Below are 25,959 nucleotides of genomic sequence, written 5' to 3'. Positions count from 1 at the left end.
ACATTGAACATCCAACATATCGAAAAATATAAAATTTATGAACCTGGCCAGTGTGGGGATCGAACCCACGACATTCGCGTTATTAGCACGACGCTCTAACCAGCTGATCTAACCGGCCATTACACGAAGAGAAATTAGAAACAAAATTAACGATGTGAATTGAAGCAGTTTTTGATAATGAAGTCACTCCAAAAAATACTCTGTAATACGAAATTTTCTCCAAATGATATCATCCATCGTAAAATCGTTTGTGTTGAAAAAGGGTTTCTTGAATAGTAAGCACCAGCAATAGTAATGCCACTTTTCTGAAACTTGACTAGTTTCTTCTACGTCAATGGGAAAAGAATGTGACGATGGAAATATCAGTAAAATGGAGTTACACACAATCCTGAATAAAAAGCCACACACTTGTTGAGTTAAGAATCGATACATTTTAAATAAATGTAACCTATTGGCAACACGAGTTGAAATTGTTGTTGAACCTCTTGACGGTGACATGAGTATTCCTTCAAAGGAGATCAATCCCCTATTCAAGTTTCGATGGGTTCTGGGTATCTCCTTTACATCAGGCGTTCAGAGAAAGAATCAGTTCTCTATATATTCACAAAAACTTATGGCCAGTGTGGGGATCGAACCCACGACATTCGCGTTATTAGCACGACGCTCTAACCAGCTGAGCTAACCGGCCAAGTGAGTGCCTTGACATACCCGTCTTGTGCAAATAACTTCAATCAATCAACTTCACCCGTAGTTTGTCGATATGATTCCACAGTGCTCCCGAGAATATCACTGTCATGTGGAATGTACCAACGATCTTTTATTTATTGACATCCCTTTATCACCATGTCATGCAAAAGTCCGGATCAGAAAAAAAAACATTACAGAAATAATTTTACGTTTTCTTGAAGGAAGTCAAAAATTCCTGTAATTTCAGCGAGTTGTTTCAAGAAGACATATCCAGGATAACGCATAAGAAACGCTCTAACGATTAACTTTCTCTTCTTAAAAATACCAGTAATATCTCCATTGTGTAACTTGGATATGATACAGAACTTCGTACCATTATTTTTACATTGCACATCCAACATATCGAAAAATATAAGATTAATGAATCTGTCCAGTGTGGGGATCGAACCCACGACATTCGCGTTATTAGCACGACGCTCTAACCAGCTGAACTAACCGGCAATTACACGAACAGAAATTAGAAACAAAATTAACGATGTGAATTGAAGCAGTTTTTGATAATGAAGTCACTCCGAAAAATACTCTGTAATACGAAATTGTCTCCAAATCGTATCATCCATCGTGAAGATTTGTGTTGAAAGAGGGTTTCTTGAATAGTAACCACCAGCAATAGCAATGCCACTTTTATGAAACTTGACTAATTTTCTCCACGTCAATGGGAAAAGAATGTGACGATGGAAATATCAGTAAAATGGAGTTTCACATAATCCTGGATAAAAAGCCACACACTTGTTGAGTTAAGAATCGATACATTTTAAATAAATGTAACCTATTGGCAACACGAGTTGAAATTGTTGTTCAAGCAAATTTCGAACGGATCTGGGTTTCTCCTTTACATTAGGCTTTCAGAGAAAGAATCAGTTCTCTATATATTCACAAAAACTTATGGCCAGTGTGGGGATCGAACCCACGACATTCGCGTTATTAGCACGACGCTCTAACCAGCTGAGCTAACCGGCCAAGTGAGTGCCTTGACATACCCGTCTTGTGCAAATAACTTCAATCAATCAACTTCACCCGTAGTTTGTCGATATGATTCCACAGTGCTCCCGAGAATATCACTGTCATGTGGAATGTACCAACGATCTTTTATTTATTGACATCCCTTTATCACCATGTCATGCAAAAGTCCGGATCAGAAAAAAAAACATTACAGAAATAATTTTACGTTTTCTTGAAGGAAGTCAAAAATTCCTGTAATTTCAGCGAGTTGTTTCAAGAAGACATATCCAGGATAACGCATAAGAAACGCTCTAACGATTAACTTTCTCTTCTTAAAAATACCAGTAATATCTCCATTGTGTAACTTGGATATGATACAGAACTTCGTACCATTATTTTTACATTGCACATCCAACATATCGAAAAATATAAGATTAATGAATCTGTCCAGTGTGGGGATCGAACCCACGACATTCGCGTTATTAGCACGACGCTCTAACCAGCTGAACTAACCGGCAATTACACGAACAGAAATTAGAAACAAAATTAACGATGTGAATTGAAGCAGTTTTTGATAATGAAGTCACTCCGAAAAATACTCTGTAATACGAAATTGTCTCCAAATCGTATCATCCATCGTGAAGATTTGTGTTGAAAGAGGGTTTCTTGAATAGTAACCACCAGCAATAGCAATGCCACTTTTATGAAACTTGACTAATTTTCTCCACGTCAATGGGAAAAGAATGTGACGATGGAAATATCAGTAAAATGGAGTTTCACATAATCCTGGATAAAAAGCCACACACTTGTTGAGTTAAGAATCGATACATTTTAAATAAATGTAACCTATTGGCAACACGAGTTGAAATTGTTGTTCAAGCAAATTTCGAACGGATCTGGGTTTCTCCTTTACATTAGGCTTTCAGAGAAAGAATCAGTTCTCTATATATTCACAAAAACTTATGGCCAGTGTGGGGATCGAACCCACGACATTCGCGTTATTAGCACGACGCTCTAACCAGCTGAGCTAACCGGCCATTACACGAAGAGAAATTAGAAACAAAATTAACGATGTGAATTGAAGCAGTTTTTGATAATGAAGTCACTCCAAAAAATACTCTGTAATACGAAATTTTCTCCAAATGATATCATCCATCGTAAAATCGTTTGTGTTGAAAAAGGGTTTCTTGAATAGTAAGCACCAGCAATAGTAATGCCACTTTTCTGAAACTTGACTAGTTTCTTCTACGTCAATGGGAAAAGAATGTGACGATGGAAATATCAGTAAAATGGAGTTACACACAATCCTGAATAAAAAGCCACACACTTGTTGAGTTAAGAATCGATACATTTTAAATAAATGTAACCTATTGGCAACACGAGTTGAAATTGTTGTTGAACCTCTTGACGGTGACATGAGTATTCCTTCAAAGGAGATCAATCCCCTATTCAAGTTTCGATGGGTTCTGGGTATCTCCTTTACATCAGGCGTTCAGAGAAAGAATCAGTTCTCTATATATTCACAAAAACTTATGGCCAGTGTGGGGATCGAACCCACGACATTCGCGTTATTAGCACGACGCTCTAACCAGCTGAGCTAACCGGCCAAGTGAGTGCCTTGACATACCCGTCTTGTGCAAATAACTTCAATCAATCAACTTCACCCGTAGTTTGTCGATATGATTCCACAGTGCTCCCGAGAATATCACTGTCATGTGGAATGTACCAACGATCTTTTATTTATTGACATCCCTTTATCACCATGTCATGCAAAAGTCCGGATCAGAAAAAAAAACATTACAGAAATAATTTTACGTTTTCTTGACGGAAGTCAAAAATTCCTGTAATTTCAGCGAGTTGTTTCAAGAAGACATATCCAGGATAACGCATAAGAAACGCTCTAACGATTAACTTTCTCTTCTTAAAAATACCAGTAATATCTCCATTGTGTAACTTGGATATGATACAGAACTTCGTACCATTATTTTTACATTGCACATCCAACATATCGAAAAATATAAGATTAATGAATCTGTCCACTGTGGGGATCGAACCCACGACATTCGCGTTATTAGCACGACGCTCTAACCAGCTGAACTAACCGGCAATTACACGAACAGAAATTAGAAACAAAATTAACGATGTGAATTGAAGCAGTTTTTGATAATGAAGTCACTCCGAAAAATACTCTGTAATACGAAATTGTCTCCAAATCGTATCATCCATCGTGAAGATTTGTGTTGAAAGAGGGTTTCTTGAATAGTAACCACCAGCAATAGCAATGCCACTTTTATGAAACTTGACTAATTTTCTCCACGTCAATGGGAAAAGAATGTGACGATGGAAATATCAGTAAAATGGAGTTTCACATAATCCTGGATAAAAAGCCACACACTTGTTGAGTTAAGAATCGATACATTTTAAATAAATGTAACCTATTGGCAACACGAGTTGAAATTGTTGTTCAAGCAAATTTCGATCGGATCTGGGTTTCTCCTTTACATTAGGCTTTCAGAGAAAGAATCAGTTCTCTATATATTCACAAAAACTTATGGCCAGTGTGGGGATCGAACCCACGACATTCGCGTTATTAGCACGACGCTCTAACAAGATGAGCTAACCGGCCAAGCGAGTGCCTTGACATACCCGTCTTGTGCAAATAACTTCAATTAATCAACTTCCACCGTAGTTTGTTGATATGATTCCACAGTGCTCCCGAGAATATCACTGTCATATGGAGTGAATCAACATATCGGAAAACATAAGATTTAGGAACCTGGCGAGTGTGGGGATAGAACCCACGACATTCGCGTTATTAGCACGACGTTCTAACCAGCTGAGCTAACCGGCCAAGTGAGTGCTTTGACATACCCGTATTGTGCAAATAACTTCAATTAATCAACTTCCCCCGTAGTTTGTCGATATGATTCCACAGTGCTCCCGAGAATATCACTGTCATGTGGAGTGTGCCAACGATCTTTTATTTATTGACATCCCTTTATCACCATGTCATGCAAAAGTCCGGATCAGAAAAAAAAAACATTACAGAAATAATTTTACGTTTTCTTGACGGAAATTAAAAAAATCCTGTAATTTCAGAGAGTTGTATCAAAAAGACATATCCAGGATAACGCATAAGAAACGCTCTAACGATTAACTTTCTCTTCTTAAAAATACCAGTAATATCTCCATTGTGTAACTTGGATATGATACAGAACTTCGTACCATTATTTTTACATTGAACATCCAACATATCGAAAAATATAAGATTGATGAACCTGGCCAGTGTGGGGATCGAACCCACGACATTCGCGTTATTAGCACGACGCTCTAACCAGCTGAGCTAACCGGCCATTACACGAAGAGAAATTAGAAACAAAATTAACGATGTGAATTGAAGCAGTTTTTGATAATGAAGTCACTCCAAAAAATACTCTGTAATGCGAAATTTTCTCCAAATGATATCATCCATCGTAAAATCGTTTGTGTTGAAAAAGGGTTTCTTGAATAGTAAGCACCAGCAATAGCAATGCCACTTTTCTGAAACTTGACTAGTTTCTTCTACGTCAATGGGAAAGGAATGTGACGATGGAAATATCAATAAAATGGAGTTACACACAATCCTGAATAAAAAGCCACACACTTGTTGAGTTAAGAATCGATACATTTTAAATAAATGTAACCTATTGGCAACACGAGTTGAAATTGTTGTTGAACCTCTTGACGGTGACATGAGTATTCCTTCAAAGGAGATCAATCCCCTATTCAAGTTTCGATGGGTTCTGGGTATCTCCTTTACATCAGGCGTTCAGAGAAAGAATCAGTTCTCTATATATTCACAAAAACTTATGGCCAGTGTGGGGATCGAACCCACGACATTCGCGTTATTAGCACGACGCTCTAACCAGCTGAGCTAACCGGCCAAGCGAGTGCCTTGACATACCCGTCTTGTGCAAATAACTTCAATTAATCAACTTCCACCGTAGTTTGTTGATATGATTCCACAGTGCTCCCGAGAATATCACTGTCATATGGAGTGAATCAACATATCGGAAAACATAAGATTTAGGAACCTGGCCAGTGTGGGGATAGAACCCACGACATTCGCGTTATTAGCACGACGTTCTAACCAGCTGAGCTAACCGGCCAAGTGAGTGCCTTGACATACCCGTCTTGTGCAAATAACTTCAATCAATCAACTTCCCCCGTAGTTTGTCGATATGATTCCACAGTGCTCCCGAGAATATCACTGTCATGTGGAGTGTACCAACGATCTTTTATTTATTGACATCCCTTTATCACCATGTCATGCAAAAGTCCGGATCAGAAAAAAAAAACATTACAGAAATAATTTTACGTTTTCTTCACGGAAGTTAAAAAAATCCTGTAATTTCAGAGAGTTGTATCAAGAAGACATATCCAGGATAACGCATAAGAAACGCTCTAACGATTAACTTTCTCTTCTTAAAAATACCAGTAATATCTCCATTGTGTAACTTGGATATGATACAGAACTTCGTACCATTATTTTTACATTGAACATCCAACATATCGAAAAATATAAAATTTATGAACCTGGCCAGTGTGGGGATGGAACCCACGACATTCGCGTTATTAGCACGACCCTCTAACCAGTTGATCTAACCGGCCATTACACGAAGAGAAATTAGAAACAAAATTAACGATGTGAATTGAAGCAGTTTTTGATAATGAAGTCACTCCAAAAAATACACTGTAATACGAAATTTTCTCCAAATGATATCATCCATCGTAAAATCGTTTGTGTTGAAAAAGGGTTTCTTGAATAGTAAGCACCAGCAATAGCAATGACACTTTTCTGAAACTTGACTAGTTTCTTCTACGTCAATGGGAAAAGAATGTGACGATGGAAATATCAGTAAAATGGAGTTACACACAATCCTGAATAAAAAGCCACACACTTGTTGAGTTAAGAATCGATACATTTTAAATAAATGTAACCTATTGGCAACACGAGTTGAAATTGTTGTTGAACCTCTTGACGGTGACATGAGTATTCCTTCAAAGGAGATCAATCCCCTATTCAAGTTTCGATGGGTTCTGGGTATCTCCTTTACATCAGGCGTTCAGAGAAAGAATCAGTTCTCTATATATTCACAAAAACTTATGGCCAGTGTGGGGATCGAACCCACGACATTCGCGTTATTAGCACGACGCTCTAACAAGCTGAGCTAACCGGCCAAGCGAGTGCCTTGACATACCCGTCTTGTGCAAATAACTTCAATTAATCAACTTCCACCGTAGTTTGTTGATATGATTCCACAGTGCTCCCGAGAATATCACTGTCATATGGAGTGAATCAACATATCGGAAAACATAAGATTTAGGAACCTGGCGAGTGTGGGGATAGAACCCACGACATTCGCGTTATTAGCACGACGTTCTAACCAGCTGAGCTAACCGGCCAAGTGAGTGCCTTGACATACCCGTATTGTGCAAATAACTTCAATTAATCAACTTCCCCCGTAGTTTGTCGATATGATTCCACAGTGCTCCCGAGAATATCACTGTCATGTGGAGTGTGCCAACGATCTTTTATTTATTGACATCCCTTTATCACCATGTCATGCAAAAGTCCGGATCAGAAAAAAAAAACATTACAGAAATAATTTTACGTTTTCTTGACGGAAATTAAAAAAATCCTGTAATTTCAGAGAGTTGTATCAAAAAGACATATCCAGGATAACGCATAAGAAACGCTCTAACGATTAACTTTCTCTTCTTAAAAATACCAGTAATATCTCCATTGTGTAACTTGGATATGATACAGAACTTCGTACCATTATTTTTACATTGAACATCCAACATATCGAAAAATATAAGATTGATGAACCTGGCCAGTGTGGGGATCGAACCCACGACATTCGCGTTATTAGCACGACGCTCTAACCAGCTGAGCTAACCGGCCATTACACGAAGAGAAATTAGAAACAAAATTAACGATGTGAATTGAAGCAGTTTTTGATAATGAAGTCACTCCAAAAAATACTCTGTAATGCGAAATTTTCTCCAAATGATATCATCCATCGTAAAATCGTTTGTGTTGAAAAAGGGTTTCTTGAATAGTAAGCACCAGAGTAGAGTAAATATGTACTTCTGACCGCAACTTTGATTTCTTGACCAAACGACCACAAAAAGTTAAAAAACTCACTTTCTCTCCCCGTTCCGCGCCTCATTTATTGCGCTGACGACGTTTCACGGGGGCAAAAAGGCAGTGATGAGTGAAAGATGAGCTCTCGTTCTCTCATCCTCCTCATCTTTCTCATCTTTCTCGTTGTTCTCTCATTCTCTTTTTATTCTCCTCTCATCCTCTTATATTTTTTTTTATTCTCTCATTTTTTTATTCTCTTATTTTCTTATTTTTTGAAAGATGAGTGCATCTTATCGTAATTTTCCAAGTCTGGGACCAAATGTTTATATATCGTGACCTACGTAAACCTCTCCTCTCATTCTCTCATTCTCTCATTCTCTTATTTTTTGAAAGATGAGTGCACTTTATCGTAATTTTCCAAGTTTGGGACCAAATGTTTATATATTGTGACCTACGTAAACCTCTTCTCTTATCCTCTTATTCTCTCATCCTCTTATTCTCTCAATCTCTCAATCTCTCATTCTCTCATTCTCTCTACCTTTAGAATATTGTCGTCAACATTTTAGAGAGATGAAGTTGGAGTGCTGGAATCAACGGGGCCAAATGTTTATATATATCGTGATCTTCGTAAACCTCTTCTCTCATCCTCTTATTCTCTCAATCTCTCAATCTCTCATTCTCTCATTCTCTCTACCTTTAGAATATTGTCGTCAACATTTTAGAGAGATGAAGTTGGAGTGCTGGAATCAACGGGGCCAAATGTTTATATATATCGTGATCTTCGTAAACCTCTTCTCTCGTGGAGGGAACGATGTACCACACACACACACACACACACACACACACACACACACACACACACACACACACACACACACACACACACACACACACACACACACACACACACACACACACACACACACACACACACACACACGCGCGCGCGTATGCCTCTTATTATTTTCCGTATTGTAACGCAAACAAACAAACAAAATAATAATTGTTGTTTTTTAGAATACCTGGCCCCTAACCCGCCAGGGTGCGTGGTGCCCAACCCAAAAAGGTTCTAACGGCGAAATCATCACGAGTTTAGATTTGTACTGCGAATGTTGTCAAAAATTTAATCAATGTTGTTTATTCTCGATGCTAGAATCTTACATAGATTATTCTCTAAAACAAAAATCGATAATCCTATGCCAAGCCCCCAAGCTATTCAGGCAATTTCTAATGTTCGCGTGGATAGCGACGCTCGGTAGAAATTTTTCCTGTCCCTGTGGAGAAATTGTGTTTCGTCGCTCAATGTAACATTTTCATCACGGACCAAACTATCGACAGCAACCCCTCCCCGAACCCATTCACCTTACATCCTCTTTCGCCCGAAGAGATTTTATTTTTTTTCAGCTTTCCCACGGTTCTGAATAAAGAATCTATTACATCCCCGATAACAATAGATTCAGAAGCGAATGCGACGGAAGCAAACACAGCAGCATCTTCCGCTTTTTGAGTTTTGTGCTGGGAATCGTTTGTTTCACACACCACACCCCGACGGGGCGTGGAATAGAGGCCGAGGGGGAAATAAACGACAATACATGCATGGGTGGAACTGTCAACGCCCCGTTTATTGTTATTTGTCCCTACAGAATATTGTGCACATCACAAAAATCTTTTGTTGAAAAAAATATGGCATGAATGAATTAGTTAACAAGGGTTTTATTTGCTAGGATATTGACCATAGCCCTTATTGTGTTTTCACCAAAGAGAGTCGCGTGGAGTAGGGAGGAGAGAAGGAGAAAAAAAAGAGGAGTTCCTATATAACGTAGTAGTTTCTTCTTTGTACATTATTATCATAGTGAACGTCAATCGTGGCAGTTCAGTATTCTTAATTGTTTGTCTGGCAGTATACATATATATCATCGTGGAAGTTTTAGTGAGCTACAAGTTTTATTTTGAAGTTTTTCTATCTCTCTTGAAGGGTGAACGTCAATCGTGGGAGTTCAATATTCTTAATTGTTTGTCTGGCAGTATACATATATATCATCGTGGAAGTTTTAGTGAGCTACAAGTTTTTATTTTGAAGTTTCTCTCCATCTCTGTTGAAAGGTAAGTTTTTATTTTCATGATATATTAATATTTTATGTTTTTGCGTCTGACACACACATATTCAGAGGAGCCATAAAAAATTGACACACACTTACATGTCGTATATTTTTAACCTCCTACAACAGTGCACACACACATACATACATACATACTGTTCGCGTCTAATATATATATGTGGAAGGAAAAAATATCTAGCATTTTTCCTCTTTTTTTCCTTCTGTTTCAGTGCGCTTTCCACTACCATCACCACAACCCCCCCCCCAAAAAATTTCTCTGTATATATATATAAATAACAGAGAGAAAAAATGGAACCGCAACCAGGTCCCTCCGGTCTTGGCGAGAAAGTGGCATGTTGCAACTGTGGAAAGTTGATTTCTAAACCTAATATTGCTAGGCATTTGAAAAAATGTCGTTTACCGGATCATGATGTCGTAGCCCCGCCGGCAAAGAAATCTCGCACTGATGGGCATGAGGAGGGTGCTTTGAATAAAAGTGCACGCATCATGACTTATAAATCTGGAAGCGATGAAAAGTGTGACTCGAGCATCTTCCTCAACAATGTGAAATCTCTGGTAGTCGATAAATTACGTGATTGCCTCGTCAATGTTGCAATTAAAATTCATCTCGTCTTGACCCTGCTGTATGAGAAAGTTGTCTCGTCCGAGTCAAGCACTTTCAGCTTTTACGTAGGGTGTGAAAGCTTACACGATGACAATAACGAGGATCTTGACGAGATAGTGACACGGCTATTTGAGCACTTGACACAAAAACAAGAAGAGTTTGAAGGTAGAGGAAGTGGATGGAGTCTTTGCGGTCACAACCACATGTTAGAACTTCGAGTCTGCAATTTCAAACCATTACGCAGCACTCAAAAAAAAACAAAAAAACAAAAAAAGCAAAATGCAGTGTTGAACATACAAAGTAATGATCAGAAGAGTTTTCTATGGTCTGTCATCGCCGCATTACACCCGGCTAATAATAATGACCCCCAACGCCTGTCCAATTACAGAGGATACGAGGGGATATACGAGAATATGATGAGAGGAATTTCCTATCCTGTGCCCCTAAATAAGATCAATCAATTTGAAAAAAACTATAGAGAGGAAAAAGGAAAAGATATCAATATTTCTGTGTTTGGGGTTGACGATTGCGACAACATTCGTGTGTTAAGACCTGCGAGAAGCCAGAATAATGTAATTCGACTCTTGCTTGTAGATGGCCGTTACAGTTTGATACGGAATTTCTCAGGATTAGTAGGAAGACAGATCAGCAAGCATCACGATAAGATCGAAATTTGCGATCGGTGTTTGAGAATTTTTCGCGGAGGTAAGAAGATGAGAGAACAGCACAAGTGTTTTGGCTCCGTGAATGCAGAACCCGAAGATGTCATGCCGGAACCCGGAACCAAGATGAAATTTCAGAAACACCAGGCTCTTCTCCACCATCCCGTCGTCCTTTATGCCGACTTTGAAAGCTTCCAAGTTCCCATGACGTCTTGCGACCCTGATCCCTCTACCTCAAGCACGACCCAAATTTTTCACCACGAGCCTTGCAGTTTCTCCATCTACGGAGAAAAATTGAATGATGTCATCTTGTATTGCGGACCCGATGCGGCAAAACATTTTGTTGAGAAGATAGCGGAATGCGCGAGAGAACTTGCACCCAGCCTGAAAGGCTCTTACGTTTCTCCACCTGCTCTCACAACAGAACAACAACAGAGACATGACGCGGCGACAAGATGCGAGGAGTGTAACCAGGCTTTCACCGCCGAAAATTACAAGGTCGTCCACCATAACCACCAGAATGGATTATTTCTAAGCACCATCTGTAATTCGTGCAATCTCAAGATTAAGGAGTCGCATTTTGTTGCCGTGTTTCTGCACTACACGGAGAAGTACGACACACATCTCTTCGTCAAAGAGCTCCACAACATAACTTCTCGAATCAGCATCATCCCGAGAACGAGCGAGAAATATATTGTGGTGAGAGTGTGGATCCCTCTCCAAGAAGGAGGAAGCGTGGAAGTGCGAATCCTGGACTCTTACAATTTCCTGTCCTCCAGCCTCGCAAGCCTTGCATCTCAACTTGGCGACGAAGATCTTGTGGCCACCAAGCAAAAATGTTTTTCGGGGAGAGATGAGAATTTGAATCTGTTGCGTCGCAAGGGTGTCTACCCCTACGAGTACGTCAACAATTTCGACAAATTTGACGAGACGGAACTTCCACCCCGGGAGGTATTTTATTCTTCTCTCACGGAGGACGTCTGTTCCGAAGAGGACTACGAACACGCTCGTAGTGTGTGGACGGCATTCAATTGCCAAACTTTTCGCGATTATCACGATCTTTATCTGAAATTGGACGTGACACTTCTGATGGATATTTTCGAATCGTTTCGTAAGAGATGCATCGCGATATACAAGTTGGATCCTGCGTATTTCTTCACCACGCCGGGATTGACTTGGGAATCGATGATGAAATACACCAACGTGGAACTGGGCCTCATCGCAGAGAAGGAACAGTATGCTTTCATGGAGAGTGCGATACGGGGTGGCATCGTTCAATGTCCCCGACGCCATGCTCAAGCAAACAATCCTCATACGCCTGGTTACGATGCATCGAAGCCCAACACCTATATTGTCTACTGGGATGTCAACAACCTGTACGGCCACTCCATGTCCCAGTGTCTTCCCATCAGCGACTACGGGTGGATGACCGAAGAGGAACTCTCCTGCGAAGATTTTCTCAACTGGAGGGAAGATAATGAATGGGGCTGTTTCTTGGAAGTGGATCTCGATTATCCCGAAACGCTTCACAAGAAACATCACGGATTGGCCCTGGCCCCCACCAAGGAGAAGCCACCTGGAGGATCGGAGCCAAAACTCATACTAAGCATGGAGAACAAGCGGAATTACGTTCTGCACTACCGACTCCTCCAATTTTACATAAGTCACGGCTTGCAGTTGAAGAAAGTTCATAGAGGATTGAAGTTCCGACAGAGCAAGTGGCTCGAACCGTACATAGCCGAGAACACGCGCCGCAGAGCGCAATCGACATCGCCTGCAGACAAGGATCTGTACAAACTGTTCAATAACGCCATCTACGGCAAGACGATGGAGAACGTGCGTAATTACATCGACGCAACGTTGGTCACGGACGAAAAGAAATTTGAGAAGATCGTCGCGTCACCCTACTTCAAAAACTTCACTATTTTCGACGAGAATCTAGTATTTGTTGAGAGGAACAAGAAGCAAGTGATGCTCAACAAGCCGATTGCCATAGGTGCCACCGTCCTTGAACTATCAAAATTGCACATGTACCAATCGTACTACGGTCAGTTTCAACCTTTTTATGGAGATAACATCCAAATATGTTACATTGACACGGATAGCTTCATTTTTCTAATCCAAACACCAAGCCTCGAACATGATCTGACTAAGATGAAGCATCTGTTTGATTTTAGCAACTTACCATCAGGCCATCACTTACATTCGGCAGAAAACAAAATGACGATTGGAAAGTTCAAAGATGAAGCGGCTGGTAATTACAGCAGGGAATTTGCGGGGCTTCGTGCCAAAATGTACTGTGTAAAGATTACAGAAGAAAAAGAGATCAAGAAGGCGAAGGGGGTAGGAAAAATAAGTACCAGCAAATTTAGCATGCAAAACTACAAAGAATGCCTTTTTCATGGTAAAAGGCAACTTAGCACCGATCATCGCATTGCAAGTAAATTGCATGATTTGTACACGACGCGCGTAACCAAGGTCGCATTGGATGGCAGAGACAACAAGTTACGCGTTCTCGATTGTCAAATCCACACGCGAGAGTGGGGGCACTACAATAAAAGCGATAAATGTGACGTGTGTTAACCGTAACCCCATAGTCATGAAGTCCGCTGTGTTTTTGAAGAAGAATGGCAGACGGAGGAAAAGAATAAAAGAGGGAGCCCTCGGGCGATGAAAAATAAGAGTTGAATTTAATGAGCCTCGGTTTGAGCGGGCTTAACAACATAATAACAGGTTGCAACTTTTCATCGCCCGAGGGCTCCCTCTTTCATTCTCTTCCTGCGTATGTTTTGAAGAATAGCAAAAAAGCACGATGTGTTAAATAACTAACAAGAACAATGAATCTCTTTGGTTTTCGCAAACAAAGCAACATGGACACTGCAGCACCAAATTCCAATAACCTCTTACCTTCCGTGTTATCTAAACTCAGCGGTTTGTTAATCATTCACCTCAACAGCATTTGGACGGAAATAAATAACGATGTGGGCAAGATGTTTTATGTTTTTAATAACAATTTACATTTCTATGAAATTCCGATCGACGGGAAACTTCAAATCACCGTGAATCCGGAAAACGCAGGCGAAATCAAAATTTCTACCGGCAAGAACATTTTTCGAATGAAGCACGACAAGCTACTTTCTAACATGTCGTACGATGTGTCTGCAGGAGATTATCTTTACGTGGAACTCCTAGGAGATTACAACAAACTTATTCCTCTCTTCGTAGAATTACGAATCGTCTATCCTATTATAAATAACCGTTAACCAAAATGCCTAACGACATTTTCGGCAACACTAAGCGTGTAGACCATGCAGAAGAGATTCTCATGCTGGACGTTCGAGTTAAGAAGTTGAGGACCGATTTGATCGCTTTGCAGGAGACCTTAAACAAAAGTTTAGAGTCTGAGATCGCTACGCTCCAAACGCAATGTCTCGATCCCATTCTGAAAATCGATTCCGAACTGAAAACACTGATAAAAAATTATGTTGACGTACCTTCTTACGACAACATTCAAAATATACAGTTGAGCATGGATTCGCTTCAAAATGATTTGGCCAAATTACAGCAATTTCAATCGAAAAATGAAGATTTGGAAAAATTGAAACTCGAAATCGAAGAGCGAACTTCCGCAATAGAAAAGAATTTCTCTGAACTTCAAACCGTCGTGAACGATATTGATATAGAACGCTTGCAGGTCGTTGTTTCTAAATTACAAGAAGAATTCACTGGCACGTTGGGAGAAATCAAATCCAAGTTGCAGACTTTGGAAGATACAATGACGAACCTACCATCGTCGGACGAACTGCAGGTCATCGGTAAAAGCGTCGCGAACATAAAAATTCAACTGGAGGCTTATCAAGATTTCGAACACATTCAAACCACCATCGCTACGCTTCAGGCGTCCTTGGAATTGATCAACGAAGAAATTAAAAATATTCACGCTGAAGCAAGTGTGTTGACGAGCATTCAAGACACGTTGAGCACTGTTCAGCAGAAGATCGAATATTTAGAAAATTTGAACGTCGAAACGAATCTCGCTCATTTTCATCACGTACTGGACAACATACAGGGTGACTTGGAATCGTTACGAACGAGCGTGCCTTCAAGTGAAGATTTGGAAAAATTGAAAACGGCGGTGACGGCACTATCCGATTCGAGTGACATCAAAAGTTCATTGAGCGATCTCGAGAGTAAAGTGGCCAATCTCCCCACCTCCAAAGAATTACACGCTTTGAAAAGGAACATATCACGTATGCTGAAACGACTGGAAACGGAAACAGCGAACGTGGAACAGATTCGAGACGAACTTGCTTCGCTGGTGTCGACGCTGCCCACTTCGCAGAGCGTCGCCGACCTTCACACGCAGTTTACAGAGATGCGAATCATCGTGAACGATCTTACCGAGAAGAGCTCGAAATTGAATCAAATCGAGAACCTTCAGAACATTGTGGTCAACATCAGAGATCAAGTTGGAGTGCTGGAATCAACGCAGGAATCGACGCTGGCCTCTTTCGGTGCCAAGTTGCAAGAACTCAACGAAAGCTACAAGCAGTTGAACGTGGAAGTGAAAATCAAACCGTCATTTTCTACCGTAACGGATACCATAGTCGAGCATTTGGTGCCCGTACAAAACACACTGGGTCAGCTTCACAGCAACCTCGTTAGCATCGATACTAAATTCGCTAAACTGCATTCTCTGCAAGCCATCGAAATCAACAGCGTTCCCAATCAACAGAGAATCTCCACCTTCGTCGAAGGTAACAAACTGTACATGCTACATCCTTATCATCCGTACTACAAGTTTCTCCTCGATGGCACGATTCAGATAAACGAATTTTCGTACTGGTCTCACGGCAGAAAAGCTAGCGTTCCCACCATGACTTTGATATCGAATCGTGGTGTCCAGAAAGCAGGAAACATTCCTCTGGCGCGTTGGAACGAAACGCGCAACATATATGAAATACACGAAGACGAAGATCTTACTGTTTTCGACGTGAGTGCCGGCGATAAGCTGATCATTCAAAACACGAGCGAAGTGCCACCCTCTTTGAATCCCATCACGCTTATGCTTCTTTTGAAACGTAATCTCTAAAAATAATAAAAAATGTCTAGGCAAGCCATCGTCCAAGAATTACATAAACCTGCACGCCGCAACTACGAACGTTTGGCTGTGGTAACCAAGGGAATCGACGACCTCTGGGAAAGCGACCTCGTCGAAATGAGTAGCGGCAAGTTAAAAAACGTGCATAAATTGAACAATGGCAACAAGTACCTCCTCACCGTCATAGACACATTTTCGAAATTCGCATGGGCTCTACCTTTGAAGGCGAAAACAGGAACGTGCGTCACGGAAGCATTCAAGACAATTTTTCGCGAAAGCGGCGGCAGACGACCTCGGTTTCTGCACACGGACAAAGGGAAGGAATTTTACAATGCCGTATTCCAAAAGTTTATTCGGAAACACAACGTTCATCATTACTCGACCTTCAGTGACGTCAAGGCCAGCATTGTGGAAAGATTCAATCGCACTCTGAAATCGCGCATGTGGTCACGTTTCACGCTTCAGGGAAGCTACAAGTGGGTCATCATTCTTCCGGAACTTGTTAACGACTATAATCACACACGGCACGCAACGATAGGCATGAAGCCAGCTGACGTTACCAGGTCTGACGAGCAACATTTAATTTCTAGCGTTTACTGTCCAAAGTACACGCCCACGACAAAAAAAGCTAAATACAAAATTGGAGAACAGGTGAGGGTCAGTAAATTGAAGCGAACGTTCGACAGGGGTTTTACACGAAACTGGAGTACTGAACTTTTTACCGTGGTTCGAGTTCTACCTGGGAACCGTCACACGTATATAATAAAAGACAGTGGCGGTGAAATTTTATTGGGGCGCTTCTACGAGGAGGAACTCTCTAAAACTAAATACCCTGACACGTACCTTATCGAAAAAGTTTTGCGCAAGAGAGGCAACAAACTTTTGGTGAAATGGCTGGGACTTCCGGAAACAAGTTGGATCGATTCAAACGAAGTGATTCTATGAGTACGTGGAATGTTGTGAAACGTTTACCTAATTCGGAAAGTCAAACGAAGAAAAAAAACGGCGAGTTGCTCCCCGACAGCATCCGCTGTCTGATCGTAGGACCTTCGGGGTGTGGAAAAACGACACTGCTCGTGGACAATTTTCTCCTTGCACCGAATTGGTTAGATTGGAAGAACAGGCACCTGTACGTGTTCTCGAAAAGTTTAGAGCAATCCAAATACCAGCAACTGATGAAACTGTACGATGGTCTGGACATTGCAACGTTCGCCTCGGAAATAAAACCACTCGACGATTGTCGTGAAAATTCAGTCGTTGTGTTCGACGACGCCATCCTGGAAAATCAAAATGAAATTCGCAACTTTTTCACGCAAGGCCGTCACAAAGGAATGGACTGCTTCTACCTAGCTCAAACGTTTTCCAAAATTCCAAAACAGTTAGTACGCGACAACGCTAATTTCATATGTTTGTTTCGTCAAGATCACACCAACCTCAAGCATGTGTACGATGACTACGTAGGCGGAGACATGAACTACAATCAATTTTCGGAAGGCTGCTCTACTTGCTGGAACGGTGACGATTTCGGATTTGTGACGATCGACATGACGAGAAAACCCAACGATGGAAAATACAGAAACAAAATCAACGACTTTCTAAACGTTGCAACGTTGTGAGAAACGACGTATATAAATAACGTCATGACGAAACGAAAAATCGAAGACGAAAATCTCAAGCTTCGCAATTACCTTGCGAAACGCTTCAAAGGTTGGAAATCCGAGAATCGTGGATTCTACGAAGAGAAAAAACGTCAGGATCAACCTGTGATCGATGCCATCAGCGGTCTAGGTAAAGAAATTAAAAGTGTCACGGAACAAAATAAAAATTTGATTAATGAACTCGTACCGCTCGCAGCTAAAAGTTACGCTGTACCCACGCCTATTTCAAGCATTCCTTCGACGCCGTTCGAACTGAAGGATGTACCGGCACGACGTCGAGCTATAGGTAGCACGTCTTCGGATAAAATCGAGTTGGGACCTTTGGCACGAGACTACCTGAGCACGGGGAAATTCGACAAGGATGAAGTGTTCGGATTGTATCCCAGCATGGAAACCAGCGAAGGCGGCGGTGTGGTGTGGAAGATTGGGAAATCGAAGGTGACCATCGAAGGCAACGACATTAAAGTCAATTTAGGCGACAAGGATAGTTGGAACAGGTATCCGGGTACGGTGGGACTGTGGGAACTCGTTGCCAAAAAGCAGCCGAAAGATTACACTGACGAAGATTACCAGAGTTACAAGGAAATTCTGATCATGACGGATGCCTTGTACCAGAACAACGACGCCTCGCAGAATAGGGTGAAATCAAGCAGCGGCGAGAAGTACAGGAATCTCATCAAACCGATTTGGAACCAGGTCAAAACAGGCAGCGGGGTCAAACGCTACAACACGTTACCCAAAGAATTCGTTTGGGTGGACGACGTGAGGAAGCTCGTGGACCGATTGTTGGTGATAGCCGGCGAAGAAAATGCAGGCAACCGTAATTTCTACAACGAGAAGATTGGCATCGTGGACATGATCAGCACGAAACTTTCCAACTTCATCGTGAACGACGACAAGGGCATAGGTTACCTCATCAAAATCATCAACACGCTGCCTCCGAAATTTTGGAACGTGGCCGAAGGAAAGGGACTCGTAAACGACATCATCAACAAGTTACCTTTCGAGATGCATCTACCTGGCTACCAGTACTGCGGACCGGGTACCAAACTCGAGAAAAGATTGGAGAGAGGAGACAAGGGTGTGAATCCGTTGGACGCAGCATGCAAAGATCACGACATCGCCTACAACACCACGCAGACGGATCTGAATGCACGTCACGAAGCAGACAGAAAGTTAGAGCACGCAGCTTTCGAAAGATTCGTCAGCAGAGACGCATCGTTGGGTGAACGGGTCGCCGCACTGGGTACCACCATCGCCATGAACACGAAACAAAAATTGGGGTGGGGTATATAAATAACATACAGTAAAAAAATAAACATGTCTCGTATAACTGATTTGCCGCACGAACTACTATCTAAAATATTCAAAAAGGTAGTTAACGGAGATGTTAATAAACTTCTAATCATGGCAAGAACAACGCCGGAATTTCGCATCCCTTGTGAAATGGTTCTCAAGGACCATCTTCGGGAGATCAGCGGCCTGAGGTGCAGTGATCTCAACATTCTGCTTTCGGCTGCAGGGGAGAAATTAAACGAGAGGTCGGAGGAACTGCACGAGGCGATGCAGGGAAGAAGACGGTATACTGATGATTGGTACAAGTCTATGCAGGAGAAGGAAGATATCATTACGCACATCATCGCGTTTTCCGAAGCACGGACTTTCTTCCTCTGTTAAAAAATAATAATATATACGCATCAAAAAAACTTGATATATAAATAACGCACATCGTGAAAAATATAATCTTCGGTATATATAAATAACACACATGGTGAAAAAAAAACAATTAAATTTCCCTAACACACACACTGAAAATTTCTCTTCTTCAATATGACAACTGAAAAAATAAGTGATCTCCAAGCATTAAAACAAATGCTAAATTTGTCAGTCGAGTATGTAAAAATTCGGGAATTGGAAGTCGACAAACCTTACACGATAACTTCCGGTTCAATCGTTTCTACCCAGTATGGTCCCAAGGTACGCCTGTTGCTCAACGCACAATACAGTCTATTTTTACCAGATCGATACGCTAACATGTTATCCGACGAGAAGCTATCTATTTTAATCGAGAACAAAACTCGAATCGTGTACAAGGGGACAAAGGAACTTCTTGGCAAGAAAACAAAGCACGTAATAGAATTTGTGTAGCGACTGCGAGGCCTTGAAAATATATAAATAACATACCGTAAAAAACTACACAAGAAAAAATCTCAGAATATATATAAATAACATACTGCGAAAATAACGCATAGAGCATCAACATGAAGCCCAAGGGTGTTGTGTACCAGATACCATACTCCAATCTTAAAAATCTAGGTGCCCTCGATGGGTTACTCACCAAGAAACAACGCGAGAAGAAACGTTCTTGCTTGTCGAAAGGACATGGAATGAAGTTGCTGCTCAGCACACCTCAATTGAGACGGTTGCAACGTTCGCGGAAACAGCAAAAGATCGGAGGTTTCATATTCAGCATCCCGGCCATCCTGGCAGCATTGGGGGCCGTTGGAAGTTTGGCCGGCGGAAGTGCCGCCATCGCGAAAACCGTCATCGACTCAAAGAAGAACAAGGCGGAATTGGAAGAACAGAAACGTCACAACCTGGCCATGGAGAAGAAGGGGAAGGGCGTGATGAGAAAGTTTAAAAAAAAGAAACAGAAGCACTCACCAACCGAGATATTGAATCTCTGATCGAACCGTTACAAATCAAACACTTCAGAGGAGTTTTCATGTCCGACTCGTTACCTTCAAGCGTTAAAAGAAGAGAATGCGGAGTAGTCAACTTGGACGGTCAAGAAAATCCAGGCACGCATTGGATATGTTACCACAAAAATGATGATAAAGCATTCGTTTTCGATTCTTTCGGAGGTGTTCCACCTACAAATTTAGTTCATTATCTGAAAACAAACAAAACCTCCATATACTACAACGACGAACGCATTCAAAATTTCGGAGACGTGAACTGCGGTCATCTCTGCCTCTCCGTGCTCGCGTTTCTCTCTAAAATAAATAACCCTACGATCGAGGATTTCCAGAAAGCATTGTGGAACCTCAAACAGCATCACTAGGATGGGCGTGTTCCATCTCACGAGTGAATCTTCAATCTTGAAACTCACGCTGCACGACGACATTGTCTATCCTAAATCCGTGGCTCTGCGTGCATTCTACAGCATGTACCTCATACCTAATGTTACGCAGCACAACAACAAAATTAGCGTAGGAAGCGAACACATCGTCGTCACACCAGGCCAATACAATCTTTCTACTTTGCAAGCTCAGTTACCCAAAGGCACGTATCTTTCTCAAAATTCGGTCACGCACACAGTGGAAATCCTATCCGCGACGGAGACTGTGGACCTGGGCACCATAGGAGAACTTTTAGGTTTCGAGAACAACACAAAACTCGAAGCTGGCATTAAGCACACGGCAGTCAATATTCCTAAATTCTTGGCCATAGAGACTCTGAACGTACACTGCAACGTGGCCGAAGGCATGATCACGAAATCTTCGGACGGATTGTTAGGAAGTCACAAACAAACGGGAATCATAGCCACTTTCAAACCAAGTTCCGAGTTCATGGAACCGATCATCTACACGCCCTCTTCGCCGATCTATTTTCCAGTATGTCGCAACCGCATAGACGACATAGAGTTGGTGGTGACGAACGAGAAAGGAGACGTGGTGGATTTCGCAGGTGCCACTACGACGGCCATCGTGGAGATCAACGTATAATAAATAACACACATAGTGAAATGGAGCAAATCGAAAGTTACGAATTGCAATCTTTCCCTCCCAACCGTCGCACGTTCGCCAATCTGAACGAAGCGAACAGGGAGATCGAATACGACGTTGACGTAGGCGATGGGTTTATTCATCCTCACAGAGCAGACCTCTACCTTCAATTCGACGTGGTGAAGAAAGAAAGCGAAGACGCGTTTCCCGCAGCAGCAAACTTGATACTCGTGGACAACTTCGTGCCTCACCTGTTCTCGCAGGTGGAGGTGAGGAAACATAACACCGTCATCGACAGAATAGATTATACAGGCATCACGTCGACGGCAAGTGGGAACGTTAAAATTATCCAAAACGGACGCAGGTACGTACCAGGCGGGAGGATTTCGAAGCGGGGACCAAAATATCGGACGAAAAGTCACACGGTGCTCTTTCCCATGCGTCTGCGGCTGTTGGAAATGGAGGTAGAGTAAGGGGAGGAGATCATTGGAGGAGGACTGAGGTCACGTTTCGAAGAGCAGCAGACTAGATTCACTGATGTCGACTGTAGACGCGCAATACGCTAATAGAATGTCACTCGATAGATAAGCTACTTTGGGACGGAGGAAGCGTAGCATTCGAAGTGCAGTTCTTATTCGGAGCATGGAATTGAGAATGCGGTGGTGGAATACGAACAACTACGCCTCAAGTACAAAGCGGAGATCTTGAAAGTTCGCAGGTGCCGATTCACTTTCACGGTTACCAGTGCGTGCAGAAGGTAGCATCGGGAAGTCACATGGAATTCGACGTGACGACGCAGTTCAACAACATACAGTTCGACATGCCAGATTTCGTCGTAGTGCTCTTTCAGACCGGGAGGGACAAAAATCAGGAGAAAGATTCCAGCAAATTCGACGACTGCAAGATCAAGAATGTTTATCTCAAAAATGGACGCAACGAAGTGTTCCCGCGCGAGAATTACAACCTCGACGTGACCAAAAACGATTACCTCAAACTTTACGAAGCGTTTTCGGCTTACAAGCGCGTGACCGAGGGAAGTGTGGACATGTACTACACGCCCAGCGAGTTCAAAGCCCGGAGACCCATGACCGTCATCAACACATCTAAGAGAAAGCAGGTTGTGGTCAACGATCGAACCAACATCAAGGTCGTCTGCGAGTTCCACGATGCCTTGCCCGAGGATACCCTATGCAGTGTCATCCTGATTGCAGAGAAGTCCTTCGCCTACGACGTGAAGAATGAGAGGGTCACAGAGCAGTTTTAACAAGTTTTTAACATCTATTTTCTTGCACAATAAGAAATTTTCTGCACTAGCACAATCAGTTACAATGGCACAATACGAATTTCACTAGTTCAGATTAGTTACAATGTCTTTTTGCACTATAGCACGAGACAATCAGAAAATTTGCACAAAAAAAATTTGTTGTTTTTTTTTTACACATGAAAATTAACAATAAAATTTCTTTTTTATCATTTCAGATGCTGTCGAAACGTCAAAAACACATACACACACACTAGAAAAAGCATGCAACTTTATTTGTAACACGCACACATACATTCTCCATCTTCATCAAGAAAATATTATAATAAACATAATTATTTTTATCTATATCTCACAATAAAACTCTATATCCAAAAATATCACAACATCAAATAACACTAAAGTCGTTAGTACACGTTGCATGCATTACGGAGGTCCTCTGTAGGGTTTCATGGAAGTTTGGGGGAAAAAAAAAACACGTGAAACTCTACAGAGGTGCGGTAATCTATAACCGCAGCCATTAGAAAACTTTTACATTTTTGGTTGGGCACCACGCACCCTGGCGGGTTAGGGGCCAGGTATTCTAAAAAACAACAATTATTATTTTGTTTGTTTGTTTGCGTTACAATACGGAAAATAATAAGAGGCATACGCGCGCGCGTGTGTGTGTGTGTGTGTGTGTGTGTGTGTGTGTGTGTGTGTGTGTGTGTGTGTGTGTGTGTGTGTGTGTGTGTGTGTGTGTGTGTGTGTGTGTGTGTGTGTGTGTGTGTGTGTGTGTGTGTGTGTGTGTGTGTGTGTGTGTGTGTGTGTGTGTGTGTGTGTGTGTGTGTGTGTGTGTGTACATCGTTCCCTCCCCGAGAGAAGAGGTTTACGAAGATCACGATATATATAAACATTTGGCCCCGTTGATTCCAGCACTCCAACTTCATCTCTCTAAAATGTTGACGACAATATTCTAAAGGTAGAGAGAATGAGAGAATGAGAGATTGAGAGATTGAGAGAATAAGAGGATGAGAGAAGAGGTTTACGAAGATCACGATATATATAAACATTTGGCCCCGTTGATTCCAGCACTCCAACTTCATCTCTCTAAAATGTTGACGACAATATTCTAAAGGTAGAGAGAATGAGAGAATGAGAGATTGAGAGATTGAGAGAATAAGAGGATGAGAGAATAAGAGGATAAGAGAAGAGGTTTACGTAGGTCACAATATATAAACATTTGGTCCCAAACTTGGAAAATTACGATAAAGTGCACTCATCTTTCAAAAAATAAGAGAATGAGAGAATGAGAGAATGAGAGGAGAGGTTTACGTAGGTCACGATATATAAACATTTGGTCCCAGACTTGGAAAATTACGATAAGATGCACTCATCTTTCAAAAAATAAGAAAATAAGAGAATAAAAAAATGAGAGAATAAAAAAAAATATAAGAGGATGAGAGGAGAATAAAAAGAGAATGAGAGAACAACGAGAAAGATGAGAAAGATGAGGAGGATGAGAGAACGAGAGCTCATCTTTCACTCATCACTGCCTTTTTGCCCCCGTGAAACGTCGTCAGCGCAATAAATGAGGCGCGGAACGGGGAGAGAAAGTGAGTTTTTTAACTTTTTGTGGTCGTTTGGTCAAGAAATCAAAGTTGCGGTCAGAAGTACATATTTACTCTACTCACCAGCAATAGCAATGCCACTTTTCTGAAACTTGACTAGTTTCTTCTACGTCAATGGGAAAGGAATGTGACGATGGAAATATCAATAAAATGGAGTTACACACAATCCTGAATAAAAAGCCACACACTTGTTGAGTTAAGAATCGATACATTTTAAATAAATGTAACCTATTGGCAACACGAGTTGAAATTGTTGTTGAACCTCTTGACGGTGACATGAGTATTCCTTCAAAGGAGATCAATCCCCTATTCAAGTTTCGATGGGTTCTGGGTATCTCCTTTACATCAGGCGTTCAGAGAAAGAATCAGTTCTCTATATATTCACAAAAACTTATGGCCAGTGTGGGGATCGAACCCACGACATTCGCGTTATTAGCACGACGCTCTAACCAGCTGAGCTAACCGGCCAAGCGAGTGCCTTGACATACCCGTCTTGTGCAAATAACTTCAATTAATCAACTTCCACCGTAGTTTGTTGATATGATTCCACAGTGCTCCCGAGAATATCACTGTCATATGGAGTGAATCAACATATCGGAAAACATAAGATTTAGGAACCTGGCCAGTGTGGGGATAGAACCCACGACATTCGCGTTATTAGCACGACGTTCTAACCAGCTGAGCTAACCGGCCAAGTGAGTGCCTTGACATACCCGTCTTGTGCAAATAACTTCAATCAATCAACTTCCCCCGTAGTTTGTCGATATGATTCCACAGTGCTCCCGAGAATATCACTGTCATGTGGAGTGTACCAACGATCTTTTATTTATTGACATCCCTTTATCACCATGTCATGCAAAAGTCCGGATCAGAAAAAAAAAACATTACAGAAATAATTTTACGTTTTCTTCACGGAAGTTAAAAAAATCCTGTAATTTCAGAGAGTTGTATCAAGAAGACATATCCAGGATAACGCATAAGAAACGCTCTAACGATTAACTTTCTCTTCTTAAAAATACCAGTAATATCTCCATTGTGTAACTTGGATATGATACAGAACTTCGTACCATTATTTTTACATTGAACATCCAACATATCGAAAAATATAAAATTTATGAACCTGGCCAGTGTGGGGATGGAACCCACGACATTCGCGTTATTAGCACGACCCTCTAACCAGTTGATCTAACCGGCCATTACACGAAGAGAAATTAGAAACAAAATTAACGATGTGAATTGAAGCAGTTTTTGATAATGAAGTCACTCCAAAAAATACACTGTAATACGAAATTTTCTCCAAATGATATCATCCATCGTAAAATCGTTTGTGTTGAAAAAGGGTTTCTTGAATAGTAAGCACCAGCAATAGCAATGACACTTTTCTGAAACTTGACTA

At 41.4% G+C, this 25,959-nt stretch overlaps 18 non-coding genes across 18 annotated transcripts; all 18 read right to left on the bottom strand.

The window, feature by feature from the left end:
• Window positions 1–44: 44 nt before the first annotated feature.
• TRNAI-AAU (transfer RNA isoleucine (anticodon AAU)) lies at window positions 45–118 on the bottom strand. Its single transcript has one exon. It is a non-coding gene; the product is annotated as a tRNA-Ile (tRNA).
• Window positions 119–614: 496 nt separating this feature from the next.
• TRNAI-AAU (transfer RNA isoleucine (anticodon AAU)) lies at window positions 615–688 on the bottom strand. Its single transcript has one exon. It is a non-coding gene; the product is annotated as a tRNA-Ile (tRNA).
• A 425-nt stretch (window positions 689–1,113) lies between these two features.
• Window positions 1,114–1,188, bottom strand: TRNAI-AAU (transfer RNA isoleucine (anticodon AAU)). Its single transcript has one exon. It is a non-coding gene; the product is annotated as a tRNA-Ile (tRNA).
• Window positions 1,189–1,633: 445 nt separating this feature from the next.
• Window positions 1,634–1,707, bottom strand: TRNAI-AAU (transfer RNA isoleucine (anticodon AAU)). Its single transcript has one exon. It is a non-coding gene; the product is annotated as a tRNA-Ile (tRNA).
• Window positions 1,708–2,132: 425 nt separating this feature from the next.
• TRNAI-AAU (transfer RNA isoleucine (anticodon AAU)) lies at window positions 2,133–2,207 on the bottom strand. The gene has a single exon. It is a non-coding gene; the product is annotated as a tRNA-Ile (tRNA).
• A 445-nt stretch (window positions 2,208–2,652) lies between these two features.
• TRNAI-AAU (transfer RNA isoleucine (anticodon AAU)) lies at window positions 2,653–2,726 on the bottom strand. The gene has a single exon. It is a non-coding gene; the product is annotated as a tRNA-Ile (tRNA).
• A 496-nt stretch (window positions 2,727–3,222) lies between these two features.
• On the bottom strand, window positions 3,223–3,296 carry TRNAI-AAU (transfer RNA isoleucine (anticodon AAU)). Its single transcript has one exon. It is a non-coding gene; the product is annotated as a tRNA-Ile (tRNA).
• A 425-nt stretch (window positions 3,297–3,721) lies between these two features.
• TRNAI-AAU (transfer RNA isoleucine (anticodon AAU)) lies at window positions 3,722–3,796 on the bottom strand. The gene has a single exon. It is a non-coding gene; the product is annotated as a tRNA-Ile (tRNA).
• A 445-nt stretch (window positions 3,797–4,241) lies between these two features.
• On the bottom strand, window positions 4,242–4,315 carry TRNAI-AAU (transfer RNA isoleucine (anticodon AAU)). The gene has a single exon. It is a non-coding gene; the product is annotated as a tRNA-Ile (tRNA).
• Window positions 4,316–4,466: 151 nt separating this feature from the next.
• On the bottom strand, window positions 4,467–4,540 carry TRNAI-AAU (transfer RNA isoleucine (anticodon AAU)). The gene has a single exon. It is a non-coding gene; the product is annotated as a tRNA-Ile (tRNA).
• Window positions 4,541–4,968: 428 nt separating this feature from the next.
• TRNAI-AAU (transfer RNA isoleucine (anticodon AAU)) lies at window positions 4,969–5,042 on the bottom strand. The gene has a single exon. It is a non-coding gene; the product is annotated as a tRNA-Ile (tRNA).
• A 496-nt stretch (window positions 5,043–5,538) lies between these two features.
• TRNAI-AAU (transfer RNA isoleucine (anticodon AAU)) lies at window positions 5,539–5,612 on the bottom strand. The gene has a single exon. It is a non-coding gene; the product is annotated as a tRNA-Ile (tRNA).
• Window positions 5,613–5,763: 151 nt separating this feature from the next.
• Window positions 5,764–5,837, bottom strand: TRNAI-AAU (transfer RNA isoleucine (anticodon AAU)). Its single transcript has one exon. It is a non-coding gene; the product is annotated as a tRNA-Ile (tRNA).
• A 998-nt stretch (window positions 5,838–6,835) lies between these two features.
• TRNAI-AAU (transfer RNA isoleucine (anticodon AAU)) lies at window positions 6,836–6,909 on the bottom strand. The gene has a single exon. It is a non-coding gene; the product is annotated as a tRNA-Ile (tRNA).
• A 151-nt stretch (window positions 6,910–7,060) lies between these two features.
• Window positions 7,061–7,134, bottom strand: TRNAI-AAU (transfer RNA isoleucine (anticodon AAU)). Its single transcript has one exon. It is a non-coding gene; the product is annotated as a tRNA-Ile (tRNA).
• Window positions 7,135–7,562: 428 nt separating this feature from the next.
• On the bottom strand, window positions 7,563–7,636 carry TRNAI-AAU (transfer RNA isoleucine (anticodon AAU)). The gene has a single exon. It is a non-coding gene; the product is annotated as a tRNA-Ile (tRNA).
• Window positions 7,637–24,957: 17,321 nt separating this feature from the next.
• TRNAI-AAU (transfer RNA isoleucine (anticodon AAU)) lies at window positions 24,958–25,031 on the bottom strand. The gene has a single exon. It is a non-coding gene; the product is annotated as a tRNA-Ile (tRNA).
• Window positions 25,032–25,182: 151 nt separating this feature from the next.
• On the bottom strand, window positions 25,183–25,256 carry TRNAI-AAU (transfer RNA isoleucine (anticodon AAU)). The gene has a single exon. It is a non-coding gene; the product is annotated as a tRNA-Ile (tRNA).
• Window positions 25,257–25,959: the final 703 nt, after the last annotated feature.

This window comes from Lepisma saccharinum, chromosome 9, assembly GCF_977018435.1.
Source record: "Lepisma saccharinum chromosome 9, izLepSacc3.1, whole genome shotgun sequence".
In the NCBI taxonomy this organism is placed as follows: domain Eukaryota; kingdom Metazoa; phylum Arthropoda; class Insecta; order Zygentoma; family Lepismatidae; genus Lepisma; species Lepisma saccharinum.
This window is presented reverse-complemented; position numbering and strand designations above follow the sequence as displayed.